An 18,835-nucleotide genomic window follows, 5' to 3' on the forward strand; every position below is an offset into this window, starting at 1 on the left:
TACCTTTCATGGGAAATACGTGCTCTTCTTGGTTGTAGTAGTTATTCAGCTTGAACTCAAAATGTGATCTTTCATTGTTTTCTTTGGAGCATAAATGTTAAATGAACTTCGTATAAATCCTCTCAAATACAAATTATGATGGAAAGCAATGGACACAGCGAAAAATACAATACATGAAAGTAGTGAACAGTTCGTATTTAGAACATCATAGCTTTCAATGAAGCGTTACCTCATGTAATAAACACGTTATTTATCAGTACAAAAAATACACCCCCGTTACACTGTTAGGCATCGATCATTTTTATATTGAGGGAGGGGCTGGGATATTTTTGAAAAAAAAATATATTAATTTCACTTTGAAGAAAAATAAAATAAAATATTTTTTCTGTGGCAAGAAAAAAATAAATGAAGTTCCACAATAATGAATAATGTATTATGTTTTTCATAAAAAAAAGCTTAGAAAAAATATAAAAAAAAAGAAAAAGAAAGGAGAGCCATGTACACATAGTGAATGTACCATAAACTGCCATTCAGCATATTAAATTATGTAAGAAATGTTTACTGTTTACTGTTTATTAGAAAAAAAACTCAGCCGCAGAGTACTGCGTAACAGGAGTATATAAATGTATATATAAATATAAAGTACATACATATAAACACAAAATATCACACATAAAGTTATCAAGACAATATTTTCACAATATTATTGCATACAAATAGCATATCTAATTAAACATCTTTTGCAGTTTTTGCATGAATATCGACACATTTATTAATACCTTTATATTGCAAAATTTTATCATGCCATACATTTTTTCTCTACTTGGATACCTCGTATAATATAAACTTTCTTCTTAAGTCTAAAACTACATTATTATTACACTCATAAAAATAATGATATTCGTCCCCAAGACCAGTTCCACAAATTCTACATATTCTATCTTCCCTTGGGATATTCCTCCACCTCCCCGTTTCAATGGGAAACTTTATACTACATACCCTTAATCTACAAAAAATTATCCGGTAACTCAACTTTAATTTTAAAAGATAAGGCTCCAATTGAAATTCATGTTTAAAATTAGAATATTCACCTCTAGACGAGTTGTTCATATCAGTAAACCATTTTTGAATAAACTGGTCTTGAAGACGTTGCTTAACTTTAATTTTCATAAAATTACCATCAACATTCGCTTGGATATTCCATATTTCACTGAGTCCACAGTTATCAAATATAGATTTTAAATAGTTAATCCACTTAAAATTATATTCACCATGTTCACACATGTAGAATAATAATTTGTATAATTTACCAGACAGTTTATTTTTACTAGAAGCTAATTTATGCCATAATCCAACCATTTTCAGTTTGATCTGCAGTTCAAGTGGAAATCTCCCAAGTTCCCCATAAACCATAAAGTTTGGCGTAGATGATCTAACACCCAGTATACGTTTGCAGAACTGAAGATGTAATTTTTCAACATTAGCCTTATTTTCAAACCCTCAAATTTCCGAAGAGTATGTCAAAATAGGAACAACCAATACATCAAACAATTTTAATTGCAGATCAATCGGAATGGAAATATTTTGAATCTTTTTATATAGTGCATAAAGAGCTTTCTGAGCTTGGTCCACCAAAATGTCTAATATTAACATTTTACGAAGTCGAAAAATTCATGTTATAATGAGCAACGAAATGGATATCAATATTCAGAGACTTTTGTTTTATATTAATCCAGTATGTTAAACAAGTTATTAGGAAGATGCAAAAATACACGAACTACATGTACCACTAAACATTATAACTAATTTAGATTTTATTTCCAATAGAGAAAAGATAAGAATACCATGCCGTCTAATTATTTCCATTGTGGAAATTGCATAGACCTCTTGACTAACTTTTGCTACCTATAGTTAAAAACCAAGGAACTTACGTACGAGACAGCTCGAACTTATACGGTTTCTAAATGACAACAAATTTCCTTTTGATCAGCTTCAAATATTATTTAGTATTGCTAATAAGAATCTGAACTACTCGAATTTTAAATTTCATAGAGGAAGTGCAATTATATCCTTACGACACTTAAGACTTATTAGCAGTCCAATGTGCCTTTAATGCTTTTCCTTCCCCATGATGAGTTCTCTCCCTGTGTTATCTTTTCAATTGATTGATTGACTGTTTGGGTTTAACGCCCGAGCAGCAATATTTCAGCTATATCCAGGCGATGAACATGAATTGATGATGAAATGAAAAATGGGATGGAACACAAGGATAATGATGTCGACAAATTTTGATTACCACTTGAAATTGAGAGAAGTAGGTAGGATCGGGCAATTTAGCCTTTTGTGACAGAGCCCAATGGTTCATACCCTGGTAGAATGCCACAGAAGGGTAATTTAACGTGCAGGAAATGTGGCATCTTTCCCAACACGTTGCTACACTATGGTTTGCGAACAGGTTTTCCGTATGATGGCCTATCAACCCTAGAAGGTCAGGGCTACCCCATACCACCACCTGAGACACACATCCCAGTTGTTCTATGGGCAGAGCGCCCTAGCCCCCAGCCAGTGTTTTGAGCACTATTTAGTTGCCTTTTACGACAAGCTTACCGCTTCTGTGGGCCTATTCTTTTGACATTCGGACATGCACGTGGCCTACAGCACCGTGCATGAGCTGTTTGAAAACATCTGGGAATCAGTGGAAATCCCTGAGTGGTGGTGTTTAGGTGACATCATTAAGCTTCCAAAGAAGGGCGACCTGAGCAACTGCCAAAAACTGGGGAGGAATTCAGCTACTCTCTAGATTCCGATGCGGTCGATCATGTATTATATGTATATATAGTAAATATTATCCAAGGACTCTACAAAAACACCAAATGCCAAGTCATCCACAATTCAACACTCTCACCATCCTTCCATGAACATACAAGAAATACGCCAAGGTTGTCTCCTGTCACATCCTTATTTTCTATATACAGTAATTGTGCAAGAATTTTAATTAGATATAATATACAATCACAAATGTACTCATACATTGCTTTTTGCCGAATCGATATATTTTTGGGTGCTAAAAGGACGATGTATACATGGTGATCACTCTAGAATGGCCATGTATAATTGATTGTGACGTGGGCTGCTTCCTTGCACAAGTCCCAGACTTTCTCGTGCTATCGCAGGGGAAACTGTCCGGCCTGCACGAGTCCCAGACCTTCTACTACTATCGCAGGGAAGCTATTCCCTGCCTGTACGAGTCCCAGGCTTTCTCGTGCTCTGTTATGGTTTAGAAAAAAGAATCAGCTCCTCATCAATTCCTGGCTACTGACAAAATCATGTCTTGTTTAGGTCAAGTAAATTTCATCCAACCCTAACCAAAAATATGGGGTGGTTAGGAGGATTTTATTTTTTATTTTTTACTCCTTACCAGATATTTGCTAGCCTAATTTTATCTTTGTGATGTGTAGACATGTTCTAAATCCATAGCCACATCAGTTTCAGAGAGGAAATATTATTTTTGACACCAAGAATTGAAAGATTTGTTTATTATAGTGCCTAAATACGAGAAACTGAAGTGAAAAAAATCCTGATTTTGAAATTCCCGTTCATTTTTGTTAAAAAGAAATTTGTCATTTTTAGGAGCGGGAGGGGATGTTAATCTACTAATTAATTTTATTTGGTCTTAAAAAGAATAAAATATCCGATTATCTGAGTCTTTACTTTCTTATGTCCTCCCTTGATATTCATATATTTTCCATTTACTGTTTATCGTAAATTTGACTGGCTAAAAAAAGTCTGCCATATTCCAGAAAAAAAAACTATAATTCAATTGCAACTGAAAAAAATTAAATAAGTTTTAAGAAGAGCAGAAAAAGGTATTTAGCCACATTGATTATCCCAGGCCCCCCCCCACCCTCAGTATAAATATGGTCGGTGCCTTAAGCGAGAAAAATGAACGTGAACAGATTAGGAATATAGGTCAAGTACTACAGCTTGACCGTAAATGGAGGACGCAATAAGGGAAAAACTGTAACATTTACAAACGAAGCAAGGGCGTCATACAGTTTGTCAGAAGAAGCAAAAGGAGACATTCCCCCCTTTTGCATTTTATCATTAAAGTGAATAAATTTTATCAGGATTAACAGTTAATTTCTTATTGAGGTAAAACATTTCAGATGTTGACTGTATCTAATGTCATTATTTTATTTTGATAAACTGTATAACAATGACTGCAATGATCGTGAAGAAATGGTTTTAAAGTATTTGTTTTATGTAGTGTGCTACTACAAAAGTTACATTGGCTTCTCTTTAGTTTTTCACTCCTTAGTTTAAACATATTATTGTTAATATAACAGCGACAGTTTGATCAATCAAAAGTAATACGACCTTTAAAACATAACATAAATTACGTATCAATATACGTATATAAATTTGATAAATGATGGGGGAACATTTGGATTTTCTTCTTCTTCTTCTATTCTATTCTATTCTATTCTATTCTATTATTTCTTCTTTCTCCGCGAATGATCTCAGAAACGGCTGAGAAGAATGGAAACAAATTTGACACACTTTCTGCCATCGTGCAATGTCATATAAAGAAAGTATGGCCACCATTTTAAGACGAAAATAAAAGATAAAAATAAGGAAAATCGTAGAGACTTAATACACGATATCTGGTTTAAAAATAGATCACCACAAGAGCTCCTTATTGCATTAGCCATAGAATTGTCAATATTACAAGATGGTCATCCGCCGAAAATTAAAAAAAATAATAATATCATAGAGTCGGAGGAACTGATTATCGGAGGCTCTCATGGCAATGGAACGTTTGCGGAGAATGTGCCCATCACAGTTAGACTTATAGTTTGAGATAAAAAGGTAGCGAAAACAGAAAGAATTAATAAACATTCGAAGAATTACGTAAAAATAAATCACTACAGTCGGAGCGCCGCGTTCGGTGGAAAAATAGTCATTTTTTGTCCACCGGAAAGATCAGTCCGTCACCGATTCTTTCCTGGTGGCGCTAGTATCGTCTTGGCAGTTGATCTTTGTTTACATCGTGCGGCTCTGATAATTGTGTTGTTTTATCATAAATAATGAGAATTTAGATCCAGATAAATCGATTTGTATAGGAAAACGTATTTTTCGAGGTGACTGACATACTGTCAACATTTTTCTACGCCCATTTTTTTTCAAAATTTACCTGGATAGTCAGGCGCTTCGTCGGCGAGAGGTAAGGAAAAAAAAATATGTAGGGTAAATACCAATGTCCGAAATAACTGACACAATTGCATCCCCGGGATTGTTTTTACAAAATACGACAATAAGTAGGACGACAAGATGTGTATGTAGCCTCTCGAATCCAGAAACATCAATCATAATTCTATTTAACTCCAAACATGACCGAAATATAACTCAGATTTTGGCGGCCATTTTGAGAGCTTGGCACAATGGACGAGCTCATTTTTTTGTTTTTCTTTAGATGCAAATCAAACAACTGAATGTTGACAGTAGTATCTTTGGTATTTAACTCGTTTCCATCTTCTTTTATACACAAAAGGTGGATATTTGAGATTCTGTTGGCTGACGTGCGTTCTCTATTCTAACAAATATACAGGCTTCTTTGAATACCATAGAAATCCAGGACAAAACATTCAGCTTGTATTTTTTTTATTTTGCTGATATATTTCTGGTGTTGTTGTCGTTCTGTTAAAGTGTTTTATCTACATGAACATGCATTAACATACTATTTAAAAAAAATTTGACAGATAAGATTATTGTAATTACATTTTTTCAGAAAAAGTAGCTACGTCTTTGCTGTTTTTCCTCTATGGTGAGAAGTCAAAATCACTCACTCAAACCAGAGGTGGACATACATGTACTATAAAAAAGGGGGTCCAGTTACACTGTTACACTGTTTGTGAACTGGCAGGAAAAAAGCTGGTTATAGAACTGTTCACCCATATATCACATAGTAACCAAGGTAACCAAGGTTATAGCGGTTATAGAAAAGGATAAGGAAATACAAGTATATTTTTACATTTGTGTACCATCACAATCGTAATATATTAAATTATCAGTTGTTTTCAATAAACAACCAGTTTAAATAGAACATAAAATTAACAGAAGTAAGCTATAAGAAAAAAATACCTGTCAAAAAGTTGTATATTTTTTTATTTCAAGATATTTTGGACAACAATTCACCACTTATAAATATGCATGTGTAATCATTAGTTGAAGCAATGAAATAACCAATGTATTGAAGTCTCGTGTATAAAAATACTTGCCATGATGTATTTCCTCGTTTGTAACATGAATATTTAAGAACAAGATAAAACAAAATTAATTTAAGGAAATTATTGGCATCTCCAATTTTAAATTGAAAAGGAGCAGTCGTAGTTCGCTCAGGTTCCACAAGCTAAGAAATGTGTGTCAGTTTGTTTTTGTTAATCACACAAGTCCATATTTTAAGTTTCTGACATTGATACACTTCTTATCATGTATAAATGTTGAATGCTGTTTTTCAAATACAAATGTACATGTATGCACAAGTCAACCTTAATTATTTGTGGTTTTTTTTACATCTTTGTGTGTCAATCTGAGGTTACTGGTTCTGATTTGGTCATGCAAAAAGCATCATTCATTTAAACTGAGGATAAAAAAACTCTGACATCTCAATGTATAATGAAGAAATACTTTGAAGGAAGAAAAAAGTCTTCTTTAATTTTGTAAATCTCTGGATCTACAGCTCCAGTACAACCTACTTCTCACATTTCTCACAAAAAAGTGCATTTTTCATGATTTTCATTTATTATTTGTAATGCAGACTAGCTTTCCAAAATATAAGACGGTTGTTTAATAATTTAACTGGACAAAGCAACCACCGTTTTAAGGGATTCACAGAGATCACTGCAAAAGACCACCCTCCCCCCCCCACAATTTATAAAAAGAAATAAATGTTCACGTCAATATGTCCTTCAAGAGCAAAGAAAAAAAATATGATTCAATCGAGATTGATTCACGAGGAAGGAAGCTGATTGTGATAACGAAAAAAATCTTGATGAGCTATTGGGCTTTGGGCTAGGTATCATTTGTATATCACACTCACAGCGTGTATCTTTCTTCATAGCTTCGAATCGTTTTGTAACATCGTTTAGAGGACCCAAAAATCAGCCTGCCGTTCGTCAATCATATCGAAGGCGTGGAATATATACTGTATATGTATCTAACAGTCCACCATTACTTCATCTTCGCTTTGCAATCGCTTCAAAACAGCCGCAAAATGTCGATTTTTCCCCCTCAACTTTCATATTTTCAACCATTTTATTTACTACGCTTCTCCTGAAATGATTGGTAGTATTTGGTATTTTTAGACAGCTCTGCGTCATTCCTATCATAAAATAACACTATTGACCAATCAGAAGGTAGGGGATGCAATTGTTTCAGTTAAATATAGCCCAGGGGTATTCCTAACTTGACAGAAAATAATCACGTCCCCCTTTTTGAAATGATCGTCCCGACAAATCGTTGCACCGTTAAGTTAATTTTTGCTCTAAAACATATCTTAAGTCTTTGAAAAACATTTATTTTAGAATATTTTAGCGATTAACTCTGTGAAAAGGGTGTATTTTGTGCTTTTTAGCAAGCATGTTCACTTCCGGTTTCTTGACAACAAAACGCGAAACGAAAATTACATTGTCTCCCCTTTCCCGCGTGACCAATACGTGGAACTCTCCTGTCAACGCGGCATTCCCACTGTTATTTGCCAGAATTATACTTAGTTACGCGGCAATACAACTTAGTAATGATTCTATAGTTATATTTATATTCATTAGTAAAACGTGAGATCAATGATCAAATCCACAATATACAGTTTTCGTCGCCTCCTCCTTCTTGATCATAAAACTAGTATTTTGTAAATGACAATTGGTTTTGATAAATGGACATTTTATCTGAAATAAGAGGGTCAAGAATGAATATTTAATTTGCTGATAATCAACATAATTCTTATTTCGTTTGATTTTTCCCCCCAAAAAAGATGCATGATTCGTTTACATTGTTGTTTGAATACCCAGGGGTGTCAGATGCTTTTCGCGAATACGTGAAAACTGTGCAGTTTCGGTAATTGGCTATTATTTGAAAATATAGTATATTTAACATCACTCCGACAAATATTCTGTTTTTTTTTCAATAACATCACTTAATATACAATACATGTATAGTAAAAATGAAGGATCTTCCATGAGACTCATCGATTAGTTGTTATTCACGACCCCTAACATCCTCCATTCACGATCAAGCTGCAGTACTATCGGTCTGTCCACGTTCTGTTCTCTCGCTTGACGGTGTTAGGGAGTTGAACGAGTAACATTCCTCTTAATAGTATTTTTATCAAACATGTGTACATCTGTACTTATTTTCCATAGTACGTAACATTACTCTAAACACCATTCCTTGCTTGTTTTATTTCCACGATCATCTATCGTTTTAAAGAGTCACTTTTTGTCTTAGAAAAAATAAATAACTATACAGGTATCTTCCTATACATACTGAATGCATTTGCAAAGTTTCAGTGAAATGTGACAAGCACTTTTTTAAATATTTGATTTTTAAATATAGGGTAACCAAGTTGTGCGAGCAAAAAAGTGACAATATTCTACCATACTTAAATGCATTAAATATTTGCAAAAAAACTTTTTCTGACTTTTCAAATAAAAAATATCAATCACAACTTGTTTTTTAACAATATTAATAAAGAGATAGTTTTAAAAGTAATCATTTTCTGAGAAATTGGTCTATTTTTAAAAATGTATTTCTGACATGCCTCCCCCTTTTTCTTGATCACATGTCAAAAATCCTAAATCTTTAAATTTTCACAAAAGGTGATATATTTGGCTTTAAATTTGTAAATACAGTGTTTTCACATTAAAACATGACCAGTAAAGGGCACCTAAAGCAAAAAAAGTGCTCAATAATGGATTTTCCATGTTGCCATAGGGGAATGCTTATATGGCCTTAACCGCAGTAATGAAAGTGAGTTTTTCCTTATTTCTAACCTAATTTTTGCTCAAATCTACACAAAACTTGATTTCAAGTGCTTATTACCACCATATTGAGGTAAATATAGCCCTCAAAGTTTAATATTTGATATTTTTAATAATTTTTTTACACTTTTTACAAGATAGGACATAAAAATCAGCCAAAAAGACCAATTTTCCATAATTTGGACCTATAACTTAAAAAAATGCATATTTTGAAGGATTTTTGTAGTGTATTCCTCTCATGGCAAAGTTAACAAGATCTTCAAGTAGTTTAAAGCTATTTCAAGAAACTTTTCATTTTGCCATGGCTTCAGCTTAAGGCTAAAAACCACTAATTCCACTTCCCATAGGCTTCTATGCTAATTTCACAATATTCAATGGCTTCTCTGGACTTTACCTTAACTTTAACCTGCAGAGGACTATATATCAGCATGATTCTACATATGTCAGCTCACAATCCTCAGAATGGCATGTGGGGTTAGCAGACTTGCAGTGCAGTACTGGTCACCGGAAGTGAAGGGTATATAAATAGCATGGGAAATCCCAGTGTTTTCACAAGATAGGGGTATATTTAAAAATCATTTTGGAGATTAGGCTTCACATCACAAGAAGCAAAATGCACCTATAAAATGTACAGAAATGTTTTTCCTTTCAGAAACTGTTTACATTTTTTAAATAAGATGAGAACTTTTTTCACAGCACTATGAGGAACAGGGGTAATTTCTGCGTAGGACTATTTTTGCGTACGTTCCAAATGCTCATTGGTTGAATTGGTGGTCTGTAACCTTTATAGATGTTCGCGATAATCGGACTCATTTATTACGTTTCTTTCCCCAATTCTCATGGGATAATCAAAATTCAAGTGTTTTCAGGGTTCATCTTTAAATAATGGTAAATACAGATCCGATACATAATAACTGAAATAAAAATGAGTTACTTATATAATTCAAAGAATTTTATTTTTTCTTACTTCACATTTTTTACAAAATAATAATAATAATAATAATAATAATAATAACACCAAAAACAAAAGACAAAAGAAAGATACAATTATATTTTTTACTGCTTTTCGACCGAATGTCTAATGAAATAAACACATTAGTTACTTATTCTAATCATTGTCATAAAATATCGACCTCCAACCCTTGGGTCGTTCTCGATAAAACCTGTCGTGTAAGTAAATGCGTATAACTTTCACGATAAAACCTGTTGTGTAAGTAAATGCGTATAACTTGCAGATTTTAACTCTGCTTTGCCCGTATATCTGATCTTTAAAAGTATTTATTCTACATTTAATTATGTTGGTATTACTACAAAAAAATGGTGTACTGTTAATCGAATCTCCATGTATTAATACTAACAGTGAAAGTAAAAGTTCACACGAGTCGGTCAAATTTATCACGTGTAATTCTAAACAGAGACAAAAATCGTATTTATTTCCCGTAAAATACCGATGAAATATTTTCTCTGAACTAAGTGAGATTAGATAGCAGCCTTTTTCACATCATCTATTATTGCATGTCACATTTTTTTTCACCGTGGGAATCTCTATTGACAAGCATACGATTGGCTTGTCATTTACATTTTAAGTCAGTTGGCGAGGAATGAAACCCAAGCATACGGTTGAATTCCCGTTCCATATCTGATTACGACATTTACTATCATGGGAACGGGCGATATGGCATGTAAAATCCGATGAAATGTGCTGATTTGATCCTTTTGAAAAATATTCTCGAATAACTATTTAATATCATACCATTGACGGATTAATCATCCGTCTCTTTGAGCCAATAATTTGTTTTGCATTGAGATAGCTTTAGCTCTAAACGATATCGTAATCTAATTATTTGCTTCATCAATAATCCTTTTGATTTCCATTATAACTGATGACGTACATAATACGTCTATCGCACATTGACGCGTATATGACAGTATCAGTAAGATTGCATGTATTTCTATTTAGACAATTTATGTCATTATCAGATAAATCTATGAAATCTATAAAGGTACTGGCTCTGTCTGTCAACTTTTCACTTTCGATGACACTTGGGTGATTAACGGTTTCCTCCAATAATATCTTGGAATAATTAAGAGGACGTTGGCTTTGAGAAACAGCGTATTACTTAATATTAATTGAGAGGTAACGTATTACAGCTAATACTTTAACATCGGCGTAATGGGAAACAAAATCGACAACAGCAATGACAAATGGGCAAACACGTGTTTTACTAGCGTGCGTTGCACACAAAATCTGAGAGCATTGATTAGGAAAATCAAACTGTCACATAGGCGTCTATATCCTCCCTTGAAACATTCACGCGGGAACAAAGGTCTTAAAACATGGCAAACTAGAGAAGCATCATGACAATACCGTAGATAATTGCAACTGTTAATTATTTTTATTTATAAAACAATTTTAATTGTTATAAAAACACCTTTTTTTAGGTTACAGACCACCAATTCAACCAATGAGCATTTGGAACGTACGCAAAAATAGTCCTACGCAGAAATTACCCCTGTTCCTCATAGTGCTGTGAAAAAAGTTCTCATCTTATTTAAAAAATGTAAACAGTTTCTGAAAGGAAAAACATTTCTGTACATTTTGTAGGTGCATTTTGCTTCTTGTGATGTGAAACCTAATCTCCATAATGATTTTTAAATATACCCCTATCTTGTGAAAACACTGGGATTTCCCATGCTATTTATAGACCCTTCACTTCCGGTGACCAGTACTGCACTGCAAGTCTGCTAACCCCACATGCCATTCTGAGGATTGTGAGCTGACATATGTAGAATCATGCTGATATATAGTCCTCTGCAGGTTAAAGTTAAGGTAAAGTCCAGAGAAGCCATTGAATATTGTGAAATTAGCATAGAAGCCTATGGAAAGTGGAATTAGTGGTTTTTAGCCTTAAGCTGAAGCCATGGCAAAATGAAAAGTTTTTTGAAATAGCTTTAAACTACTTGAAGATCTTGTTAACTTTGCCATGAGAGGAATACACTACAAAAATCCTTCAAAATATGCATTTTTTTAAGTTATAGGTCCAAATTATTGAAAATTGGTCTTTTTGGCTGATTTTTATGTCCTATCTTGTAAAAAGTGTAGAAAATTTAGTAAAAATATCAAATATTAAACTTTGAGGGCTATATTTACCTAAATATGGTGGTAATAAGCACTTGAAATCAAGTTTTGTGTAGATTTGAGCAAAAATTAGGTTAGAAATGAGGAAAAACTCACTTTCATTACTGCGGTTAAGGCCATATCAGCATTCCCCTATGGCAACATGGAAAATCCATTATTGAGTACTTTTTTTGCTTTAGGTGCCCTTTACTGGTCATGTTTTAATGTGAAAACACTGTATTTACAAATTTAAAGCCAAATATATCACCTTTTGTGAAAATTTAAAGATTTAGGATTTTTGACATGTGATCAAGAAAAAGGGGGAGGCATGTCAGAAATAATTTTTTAAAAATAGACCAATTTCTCAGAAAATGATTACTTTTAAAACTATTTCTTCATTAATATTGTTAAAAAACAAGTTGTGATTGATATTTTTTATTTGAAAAGTCAGAAAAAGTTCTTTGCAAATATTTAATGCATTTAAGTATGGTAGAATATTGTCACTTTTTTGCTCGCACAACTTGGTTACCCTATATTTAAAAATCAAATATTTAAAAAAGTGCTTGTCACATTTCACTGAAACTTTGCAAATGCATTCAGTATGTGTGTAGAAAGATACCTGTATAGTTATTTATTTTTTCTAAGACAAAAAGTGACTCTTTAGGTTACAGACCACCAATTCAACCAATGAGCATTTGGAACGTACGCAAAAATAGTCCTACGCAGAAATTACCCCTGTTCCTCATAGTGCTGTGAAAAAAGTTCTCATCTTATTTAAAAAATTTAAACAGTTTCTGAAAGGAAAAACATTTCTGTACATTTTGTAGGTGCATTTTGCTTCTTGTGATGTGAAACCTAATCTCCATAATGATTTTTAAATATACCCCTATCTTGTGAAAACACTGGGATTTCCCATGCTATTTATATACCCTTCACTTCCGGTGACCAGTACTGCACTGCAAGTCTGCTAACCCCACATGCCATTCTGAGGATTGTGAGCTGACATATGTAGAATCATGCTGATATATAGTCCTCTGCAGGTTAAAGTTAAGGTAAAGTCCAGAGAAGCCATTGAATATTGTGAAATTAGCATAGAAGCCTATGGAAAGTGGAATTAGTGGTTTTTAACCTATAATATAAACATCTATTGAAATTTTTTTGTTGGCATTGATGGAATAGGTAACATATAAAATGTTGGCATTCGAGGAAGACACCAAAAATCCTATCTGTAAAGTCTTTGATAGCATATGTGTATCTTGCATGTAAACGTGATTGTAAAAACACAATAGGTATGAAAACTCCGTAAACAGGGATAAGCGTGCTTTAATGTGTTTATTGAAAGCTTAATCTAGAGTTGTCAATTAAATGACGCAGTCTTCGTGGAGTCCACAAGTTTCTTTTTATCAATCATTTTTTTTTGGATCAGAAGGATGAAATAAATAATGATAAATCTTTAGATAAATAGATGAAACTGAAAACATGATGCCTTTTTTTCTATTTGATGACGTCAGCCATGAAATTATATTGCTATGTAAAGTAAAGTTTCTCTATTGGAATACCATTCTTTTCCTCTCAAGTATACAACGCAATGCTTATGATTTAATTATGATAATAATTATCATTAAGTAACCGATCCATAAAAGTGCACTGGTCACCAAGTGTCGGTTACATACTGTTTAAACTCCGTTTTTTATTATTATAGTTATAATTTTTCCGTAATCTTCCGTTGTCATATCAATGAACTTTTCAGGGCAAATTCTCAGAAGTATGACACGTAACTACTTCTACATTTGGTAACAGCCCAAAATAAATATTCTTATAATTCTGCATCATACTTATGTACCCAGTAGATGCAATCTAAATGCAAATTTGTCCTCGGTTTCAAATGCTTTCAACAGTAGAAATTCGGGATCAAAATTAAATTGAGAACTAGACTTACAAGCCGTACAGCGCTCGTCTTACATAATTATACAATACATATAAAATGGAAACAATTAAAATCAAAGACTGAAGTCTTCAATGTAGCTAATCGTCAACTATTCACCGTCACTGATGTTGGCATACTTTCAACATCCGAAATGGTACAAATACGATATGCTCTAAAATCGGGTGACTTCCGCTAGAATCTTGGTTCCCTTGATATTATTGCCAACTCTTTCGTTACCTTTATGACCCTAATGGCTATAAATAGACATCGGTGTCCTGAAAATATATATGACCTTTATATCATCAATTGTAACGAACGCCTCTGCTTGAATCGGAAACTGGGTAATATTAAATATAAATTCATTCTAACCTAGCATTGCCTTTTAATGTAAACTTCCCATTCTAATAAACAAAAACAAAACAAAACAAAACAAAACAAAACAAAAAGAAACACGCATAGACGTGTGTATGACATGTTCAAAAAAGGTACGTTGTAGCGATGTTTGGGTCACTTATGATATTGACCAGTGAACCAGATTATTAACCTGATTAAGCAGCTGGTAATGAATATTCATAAATATTGGGGCGTGCTAAAGTATATGACCTATATAGTCTTTTAACGAGCCTCAGGCGCGAGACCGCAATTAATTTTCAAGTGCATTTCAATATACACATTTGAACAGATTAAAAAAATTCCACCAGGGCAAACTGAATAAAACTTCTCTGGCCTAAAGATATTTACTAACAGGATTTTATATATAAACTGTAGAAAATTTTACCATCATTTTCTGAAATTGATACATATAATTCGGAGATGGGGTAAACATGACAAATGAACTGAGTTAAAAGTCCTAAATTTTAACCTTCTTCCATTGAACCAAATCACAACTTTTAGTCAGAATTGATTAATGAAAAAAAATCCCATGTAATTTTAACCTATTTTCTACCAATTAGAGGCAAAACTTCAGCAAACAAGTTTCCAGTAAAAATATGAAAAAATGTGGAAGGTACCTACTACCAAAGTTGGAACTATATTCAACGAAAACCAAGGGGAATTAATTGTGTTCTCGTACCCTCAGTGCCTGAATCGGAAACTGGGTAATGTACAAAGCTAACCGATCATTTCATGTAAAGTTCCCGTCCTCGTACAAGCACGAAACAAACGTAGAACATACATGTATAAAACTTAAGAGATACATTTTTATCTCGTATGAAGCTAGAACCATGATGCTATGGTGGTGAACACGGCGAGGATCTGCAGCATTTAGTGGCGTACAACTACATATTTATCTATATATGCGAATATCAAGAACAAAAATTTCGAGTGCAAGAAGTCGCTAACAATTTTAGCCACTTAAAAAAGAAAGATAACGTAAGAAAATGTCAATATCAAAATATTGATAACTATCAATAATTAAAGCATGAAACTGATTTATGTTATGTACACAAAAACTACTTAAAATATAGCTACTAACTAGAAAACTCTGGTTAAGCATTCACCTAATAAAAGATGCAATATTTCCTGAAAGTAAAAATACATGTAAATAACAAATGCGCAAAACAGTAGTCAATTAAATTGACAAAAACATAAACAGTTAAGAATATGGTGAAGGAAGTCTAAAAAGTTCCTTCTAAAATTATGAAATGATTGCACCAGGTAAACTTTTCCAGTGTCTTCCACAAGCTTTGGTTGGAACACGAGACGGTTTAATTACTGCTGGTGTTCTCTGACCATAAAGAACGGGTTGGTTAAAAGACGCCGACCAATTTCGTACTGTCATGGGGCGACTTAAAACGTACGTCAGAATCTTGTATTAACATCACATGGACACTGATTGATTGATTAATTTTCTTTATTTCCTCCAAATATAAAGATTTACATTTTATCAATTAACACATTATAAATATATTAACACATTTACATTACAAGATACAGTCAAACCAAACAATATAAACTTATTGAATCATAAATTAGACTGTTCAGATATACAAGAGTTTATAACAGAATAAAGCACAAAAATTAATAATCAACCAAAATTAAACCTATGTTCAATAAGGACAGATCGAAATTTAGTATGCATTTTGAATATGTGATCGCCTAAACATCTCCACATCTCAGAGTCCATGTTGCTTATAAAATCCGTTATTCATCCGAGTATTGAAACCATTATTTCTACTTCATTTTGTTCAAAGAATTTAAAGCTGCATTAGCTGTCATTTTCGTAAATTTCTGTTCCTGTTGAAATAGACCTTAACTTTGAATTATTTCTACTAAATTGTACTTTTCCTGTATAAATTCATTCGATATCCACAAATAAGTGTTAAATACATGAAATATGTGTCTATATATTTATTGTCTTGCAAGACAAAAAATCGACCTAAATAAATCCGTATGCATGTGACTTCTGGTGACCTTAATCCACGCATGTGCTGTAAGGGTCTCTTTTTTAAAAACAAATCTGATTGCAAAGTGAAAGTGATAATCAATCGCAAGGAAAACCGTCGGAATCAAACCGTAAAATACATAAGTTCGAATATAATGCAGGGATCCTTTTAAAATTTACGTATCGTGATATAATGTGGCACAAATATGGTCAGTAACTGTCATTATTTATTTGAAAACTAATCAAGAAATAGATGAAATGAAATGTAAACAAGACACGTGCTTACCTGTGTGTCCGTTATTGTTATTCTTTTTACCAAGGTCAAATATTTTTAACTCAGGTTAATGTCCTGTCGGCAATCTTCGGAAGTAATGGCGAAAAATAATTAGATCTGAGCTATCGATCTTCTTTGATTAAAAAACGTTTTCACAATATTCTGAAGGTATTATCGACATTTATTGCTTCAATTGCGTTACTACAAACTTATTTCATTGTATCAGCAAAATTCAGTAGAATCAAAACTGAACAAATTTAGCAGCTAATGCAGCTTTAACGTATTTTATGAAACAGGCAAGATGTCAACAATAGCATAATACATATCGTTTCTCATATCTAAATTTTTATACAGTCCATAATCAGATGTTGAATTATATCATTTGAGTAATTTTCACAGAGAGAGCAGTATCCACTTTTTTATTGCTAGCATTCCGAGTTTTATCATCAAGACAAGTTTTTCATTTGTGTGCGGTTTCAAAGCAGTCAGTCGTAGCAGTCAGGGTGGAGTCAAACGGTCGTGTATTTGTACATATCTATTGAGTTCTCCTCTCCGTCCCAGTGAAGCTTTCCACCTATTCTCTTCAAATATTTCTATCGATTGAGCCATAATTTTTGACCAGAGTCTTTTGTAAGGAATATACGAATCTGACAGATAGTTCTCAAGAAATGGTACCAAATCATATTTTATTATAGTTTTAATTGGATCATATGTAATGGAATGTTTATCAAGTTCTCCAAATTTTGCTCGACTTAGTCGCATATCGAATATTTGTTTGTGTGTGGTATTTAATTTCGCCCTACTTAATCGTTCAAATAGTACTAGTTTGAATTTGTCCAATAACCCTTGAAGAGTCCATAAGCCAAGAGTGCTGATGCACGAACCGTTTGGTGATGTTTTTTTTTTCTATTCCTACTATAAATCGAACGAATAATCGCTGAACCAACTCCAGTTTTTCTATTTCACGAGAAGACAGTTGACCCCAAATTTTGCACGAGTAAAGAGCAGTCGGAAGAATGAATTGTTTCCGTATGATAGAGTTTGTTATAGGATTCATTCCTTTTGGGTTCACTCCAACGTTATATAAAGAGTGCAAGTTCTATTTAAGTTTTTTTACAGACAATTTCCGTTTTTCTAATGTATTCAAGTTTGAGTCAATGAGTGTTCCAGCATAAGTGACACTTTTCTTATTTGGAATTCTGATTTCCCCTTGCATGAACTCCAAGTCTGGTTGATTTGCATTCACTGTTGATGACTTAAATACCATACAGTTACTCATTGTTGCATTATAGTTTAACTTCCATGTAGTCGTATAATTGTTCACTACGTTCAACAAGGCTTGCATTCCAGATTTCGTACTGCTCATAATGGTTGTATCATCTGTAGAATGGCAGGACTATGCAAGAGTCCAATTCTTAAACCGAGATCTGTTTCTAAAAGTTGTATTATCAAGTCATTGATGAAGAGGGGAAATAACCAGGCTAAAAGAACCCTTCCTTGTCCAACTCCCTGCTGAATTTGAAAAGACTTACTGATAAGGCCAATAGCTTGGACATGAGCAGTAGTTGTTTTATACGAAAGGAAGATTATTTTCCATATTTTTCCTGTAATTCCTATATTCCATAATTTGTACAATATTCCGTTCTGCCAAAATGCGGTCAAAGGCATTTTCGATATCGAGGAAAATTGCATAGACTGTACTCTGACGTTCAATATAATATCGAATAGATTCTGTAAGAGAATATATTGCAGGTATAGAGCCATGGTTTTTAAAAATTCAAACTGAAGAATATGAGGCATGACACTGTTCTGAGTTTCTAAGTGCTTTTGAATTCGTGAAATAATTATTTTTTTCGAATAGTTTCCCAAGAGTTGATGTTAGAGTAACTGCTCTATAACTGTTAGGAACGGTTTTGTTTTTGTTGTTTCCTTTTTAAATGGGTATTATTATTCCATGTCGAAAATATTATGGTAGGTAACCGGTCTTGAGTATTATATTGTAAAGAGTTTGTAAGTATAGTATTTTATCACCTTTTCCCCTCCATACTTTAAGTGTTCATTATGTATCCCATCTGGACCCGGGGGGGGGGGGGGGCTT

This window comes from Perna viridis, chromosome 3 (assembly GCF_037379345.1).
Source record: "Perna viridis isolate PV_CMFRI_1.1 ecotype Kerala chromosome 3, ASM3737934v1, whole genome shotgun sequence".
Taxonomy (NCBI): domain Eukaryota; kingdom Metazoa; phylum Mollusca; class Bivalvia; order Mytilida; family Mytilidae; genus Perna; species Perna viridis.